Here is a 6,744-nt window from a genome sequence, read left to right on the forward strand (position 1 = left end):
TGGGAGAAGATATTTGCAAATGACTTATCTGATAAAGAGTTAGTATCCAAAATGTATAAAGAACTTATGAAATTCACACCCCCAAACCCTATGATCCATTTAAGAAATGGGCAGAAGCCATTAATAGAAGTTTTTCCAAAGAAAACACAAATAGCAACAGACACATGGAAAGATGCTCAACATCACTCATCATTAGGGAAATACAAATCAAAACTACAATCAGATATCATCTCATACCAGTCAGAATTGCAGAAATTAACACAGAAAACAATAGATGTTTGTGAGGATGTGGAGACAGGGGAACTCTAACACTGTTGGTGGGAATGCAAACTGGTGCTGCCTCTCTGGAAAACAGAGTGTGGAGGAGGGTCCTCAAAAAGTAAAAAATATAACTACCTACAATCCAGCAAAATCGTACTATCAGGTGTTTATGCAAAGGACACAAGAGTATTGATTTGAAGGGATACATGAACTCTTATCTATTTATAGCAGCATTATCAACAACAGTCAAATTACAGAAAGAGCCTAAATGTCCATTGATTGATGAAAATATTTATATTTACTATTTTCTTTTTCTTCCTTTAGTTTGATATTTAATTTTTGTTTAGCCTCTTGAGATTGAAACAGATTTTAGCCTTTCTTCTTTTGTAATATGTGCACTTAAGACTATATATATATATAATATATATATATATATTCTCCTAAGCCCCACTTAAACTATATCCTACCAATTTTGAAATATTGTATCTTCATTAGGTTAAAATATTTTCAAAGTCTTGTTTTGATTTTTTCATTTATCATTGAATTATAGAAATGTATTATTCAATTTCTCAGCAGTTGGATTTTTTTTTAGTTATATTTTTGCAATTGATTGCTAGCTTAATTTCTCCATGAGCAGAAAATGTAACCTGAATGTTAATTCTTGGAAGTTTGTTGAAGCTTGCTTTATGACCCAGCATATGGTAAATTTTGATAAAGATTCCATTTACATTTGAAAAGAATATGCATTTGTTGTTATTAGGTGCAGTGTTTATAATATGTGCTAATCAATCCAGTTTATTAATTGTGTTCACAGTGTGTATTTGCTTGTTCTCATAGACATTAAGGGTAATACGTTAAAGTTTCCCCTTTATTAATGTGAAATTATCTATTTATTGGTTTATTTTTGTTTTAAAGATTTTGAGGAGAATTATTGGATATACACACACATAAAATTATGAAATCTTACTAACAGAGTAACCCTTTTCTAACTAAGGGATATCTCTGCTTCTAATAATGCTTTTGACTTCAAGTCTACTTTATCGAATATTTTTTTTAAGATTTTATTTATTTATTCATGAGAGACATAGAGAGAGAAGCAGAGACACAGGCAGAAAGAGAAGCAGGCTCCCTGCAAGGAGCCCAATGTGGGACTCCATCCCAGATCCTGGGATCACACCCTGGGCTGAAGGCAAATGCTCAATCACTGAGCCACTCAGGTGTCCCTACTTTATCAAATATTAATATAGCTTTCATTTTGGCTAATATTTATAGTGTTTATCTTTCTGGTTTTTAACTTTGGACCTTTCTATGTCTTTTTTAAAATGTGTGTCTCCTGTACTTAATATATTGTTTGGTTTCATTTGATTTAGTTTTTACCCAATATAACAATTTTAGTCTTTTAACTGGAATATTTAGTTCTTTGCATTTAATGGAGTTACTGATGTAATTGGGTTTGTATTATCCTGGGTTTTTAAAAATATGTTTTATTTTTCTTCTCTTTTGCCTTCTTTTGAATTAATTTTTGTAATAGTCCTGTTTTTCCCTCTGATAGCATTTTGTTTTATTTTTTAAAAAATATTTTATTTATTTATTCATGAGAGACACACAGAGAGAGGCAGAGACACAGGCAGAGAGAGAAGCAGGCTCCATGCAGGGAGCCCGATGTGGGACTCGGTCCTGGGACTCCAGGATCACACCCTGGGCCAAAGGCCGGTGCTCAACCACTGAGCCACCCAGGTGTCCCCCCGATAGCATTTTAGACATTCTTTTATTCTTTTAAGTGTATGATTATCCTGAATAAAGAGATTCATCTTTGTCTTATTACAGTTTAATATATATTATTACTTTTATTATTTTCCTAGTAATGTAAGAACCTTATACTTCTTGGACTCTGTTATCCCTTTCCTATCTTATTCATCATTATTGTCATGTATTTTATTTAGTTCTATATATAAGTAAAATTCCACAAGACATTAATATTCTTATTTTGCATGTCATTGCCAGTATACTTACCTCCAAAGTTACTTTTTCCAGTGCTCTTCATTGCTTCTCGCATTTTCATGTTTCCATCTGAGGTCATTTACCTTCTGACTAAATAACTCCTTTTGGTAGTTCTTTTTTTTTTTTTAAGACATATTTATTTATTTGAGAGAGAGAGCACAATGGGGGGAGAGGGACAGAGGGAGAAGAAGAGAGAGAATCTCAGGCAGATTCCTCACTGAGTATAGAGCCTGATGAGGGACTCCATCCCACTACTCTGAGATCATGACCTGAGCCAAAATCAAGATTCCGAAGCTCAACCAACTGAGCCACTGAGGCATCCCTAGTATTTCTTTAAATGCTAATATACTTGTGACAAGTGCTCCTTTTCTCCTGAAATGTCTTTATTTTGGCATTATTTTTATGGGATATTTTCACTGGGAATAGAATTCTAAGTTATCATTTTCTTTCAGCCCTGTAAAGACATTCCACTGTCTTTTTTGGATTCTACCATTCTGCTGATAAATCATCTGTTAGTTTTATTGTTGCTACTCTAAAAATAATATGTCTCTTTTCTTTTTTTCAAAGATTTTTTAAAGGTTTTATTTATTTATTCATGAGAGACACAAAGAGAAAGGCAGAGGAAGAAGCAGGCTACCTGCAGTGCAGGGATCCCAAGACCCTTTGGCTCTTGACCAGAGCCAAAGGCAGACACTCAACCACTGAGCCACCTAGGTGCCCCAATATGTCTCTTTTCTATGACTACGTTTAAGATTATTCTTTTATTTTTTATTTTTAGCAGTTTTGCTACAAAGTGTAGCTTTGTTGTTATCTTGCTTGAGGTTCACAGAGCTTCTTGAATCTGTAGGTTGATACATTTCATCAGTTTTGGAAAATCTCAAATATTCATCAAGTATTGACTCTGCCTCATTTTATTTCTTCCCTTTAAGACTGCAGTATAAAGTATATTTGAACTTTTGACTGTCCCACATTTCCTAACATGTTTTCTTTTTTTTTTTTTTCTCTTCTTTCCTTTGGGCTTTAGTTTGGAAATTTTGTATTCATCTTTTTCCAGTTCACTAATCCGATATTTTGCACATACAATCTGTTCTTAAACACATTCACTTGGGATGCCTGGGTGGCTCAGCGGTTGAGTATCTGCCTTTGGCTCAGGATGTGATCCTGTGGTTCTGCCTGTGGTTCTGGAATCAAGTCTCACATCAGATTCCCTGCATGGAGCGTGCTTCTGCCTCTGTTTCTGCCTCTCTGTGTTTCTCATGACTAAATAAGTAAAATCTTTTTTTTAAAAAAAAAATCCCACTCAATTTCAAATATTGCAGTAATTTCAGATTGTATTTTTCAGTTCTAGAACTATCTCTTTTTTTTTTAATATTTCAGTTTTCTATTAAGTCCCTAAATTATTTTCTCCATTTTTTTCTATTTTTTGAATACTTAATCAGTGATTTTAAAGTCTGCTAATTCCAATTAACTGAATCACTTGTAGTTATGCTTTTATCAAAATCCAGACAAGGTGTATAAAAACTGTTAGAGACACTAGATGATGTTATTTTCCATGAAAGAAGGCTCACTATTCCCTCTGCAGGTGAGGATGATCACTTTAAGGCAATCAAGATCTATACTTAGTTTGGGCTGGTTTGCTGTTTTATCCAATTCAATCTATGCCTGGCTTACCCTTGTTTAGAGTACACAAGGCTCTAGGACTGTTTCCTTAGAGCAGAGGGACTGCAGGAAATTCCATTCTGCTTTTCAATATTTTTGATTCCCAGTTTTAGCCTTTTGCTTCTTAAGAAGAGCTGCAGAATTTGGCAGATACTTTGAGAGTGAAATAACCATATTTTTGAAGACTCCCAGATCTGCTGGAAACCACCAAAAGTACTACTGGTTTTTCTGTCATAAACAGTCACCCTCTGTCAGAGATCCAGTCTGAATCTCAGCCTTTCACCACAACCAAATCAACAAGTACTCCATAGAGAAAAAGGGCTGTAGATCATGAGTGTCTGTTCCTACCTCAGTTTTTTAACTCCCCTTTCTTCTGTCTCTCCACACTATGAGATTGCAAAAAAATTACACTATAGTTTCAAAAGTTTAGTTCCTTAGCTTCCTGACTGGCACAGTTTAAGACTCTGGTACATACCTTGAGAAGAAAACCAGTTGCATGTGGAGGTCCCTTAGTCTCCAGTTCTGTCCCTCCAGCACTGTGAATGACAGAAAGGTCTGCTTGTTTCTCTGCCCTTCAGTATTGGCCTGCTGCCTGTGTTAAGCCCAAATTTTTACCTTCTAGTCTGTACTACAGAAGAATGGTTATAAATACTCAAGAGCTTACCTTTGAGAGTCTCATGGTTTCTGCAGCAATCTCATCCCTTTTCAATCATAATTTTTTAAAAGGCTTTATTTTTAAGTAATCTCTACTTAATCCCCAAGATCGAGAGTCACATATTCTACTCACTGAGCCAGGCAGACACCCCATCAATTATAATTTTTATATTTCAGTTCTTCTGATTCTCAGGACAAACCTATCTGGAAACAGAAATCCCTATTGCTTCTCTCTCTCTCTCTCTCTCTCTCTCTCTCTCTCTCTCTTTAATGTACTACTACTACAGTCTCCTCTCTGTCCTCAGACTGCCTTCAAATCCATCATCCACAGACATGTCAAAGCATTCTATGTAATCCAAATCTGTTCTTGAAATGTGTAACTCCCCACAGCCTCAGTAGTGGTTTTGCAGAGGGGCATGAGGACGAAAGAAGAGAGGTTAATGGGTTAGCCTTTGGATCCTACACTTCTACTTCAAACAGTGAAGCTCATTATATCTGACTTGTATATCAGAGTCCTGTGGGTTCTCACATTTGTTCCCTTTGCTTAAATCATCAACTGGCAGAATAAAGTACTAAGTATTGTGATCTGACCTGTGTTGCACTTCCAGACTTATCTTCCACTGCCTGCCTCCATCTTGTTGGAGGATTGCAGGATTTCCTTCTTTCTCATGGCTGAATAATATTCCATTGTGTACATATACACATCTTTACTCATTCATCCATTGATAGACATTTAGGCTTTTTCCACATCTTTGCTATTATGAATGATACTGCAATGAACGTAGGAGTTCAGATATTACTTGGAAATCTTGTTTTCATTTCCTTTGGATGAATACCCAAAAGTGAGATTGGTGGATCATAATAGTTCTATTTTTAATTTTAGGAGGAACCTCCATATTGTTTTCCATGATGGCTGACCAGTTTACATCCCCATCAACAATGGACAAGGATTTCTTTTTCTCTCCATGCTTGCCAACATTTGTTACCTCTTTGTTTTCTGATGATAGCTATTCTAATAGGTATGAGGTGAAATCTCATTGTGATCTTGATCTCATTGTATTTCTTTGATGATTAGTGATGTTGAGCATCTTTTCATATACCAGTTGAACATTTTTATGTCTTCTTTGGAAAAATGTCTATTCAGTTCTTCTGCCCATTTTTAAAGTGGGTTCTTTGGTTTTTTGCTATTGATTTGTATGATTTCCTTATATTTTTAAAATATTAATTCTTTATCCAATTTATTATTTACAAATACTTTTTCTTATTCCATAGTTTCCATTTTCATTTTTTAAATTGTTTCTTTTGATTAGCAGAAGCTTTTTAGTTTAATGTAGTCCCACTTATTTATTTTTGCTTTCATTGCTTGTGCTTTTGATGTCAAAAAACTATTGCTGAGACCAATGTCAAGAAACTTTTTCTGTTTCTCTAGGAGTTTTATGGTTTTAAGTTTTATGGTGAAGTCTTTAAATCCATGTTTAGTTAATTTTTGTGAGTAGTGTAAGATAGCAGTCCAATTTCATCCTTCTGTATATGATTATACAGTTATCCTGGTACTATTTTTTGAAGAGACTATCACGTCCTCACTGAATATTCTTGAATCCCTTGTCAAATATTGATTGACTGTATATGCGAGAATTCTTTTATGGGCCCTTGATACTGCTCCATTGGTCCATGTGTCTATATTTATGTCATTGCCATACTGTTTTGATTGATATAGCTTTGTAGCATAGTTTGAAATCAGGAAGTGTAATGTCTCCAGCTTTGTTCTTTCTCAGGATTGCTTTGACTATTCAGGGTCCTTTGTGATTTCATAGGAATCTTAGGATTTTTTTTAATGTCTGTGAAAAATGCATTAGAGTTTTGATAGGGGTTGCATTCAAAATATATTGGGGAGTATGAACATTTTTACAGTATTAATTTTCACAATCCATGAACACAGGATACCTTTCTATTTATTTGTGTTCTTTCATCAAAGTTCTATAGTTTTCAGTTTACAAATTTTCACTGCCTTGGTTAAATGTATTCCTGAGTATTTTAGTGTTTTTGATGCTATCATGAATGAGATTATTTTGTTTTTCAGATATTTTGTTGTTGGTGTATAGAAATGCAACTGATTTCTGTATGTTGATTTTGCAGCCTGCAACTTTAATTTGTTAACTAGTTCAATGG

The sequence above is a fragment of the Vulpes vulpes genome, chromosome 4 (assembly GCF_048418805.1).
Source record: "Vulpes vulpes isolate BD-2025 chromosome 4, VulVul3, whole genome shotgun sequence".
Taxonomy (NCBI): domain Eukaryota; kingdom Metazoa; phylum Chordata; class Mammalia; order Carnivora; family Canidae; genus Vulpes; species Vulpes vulpes.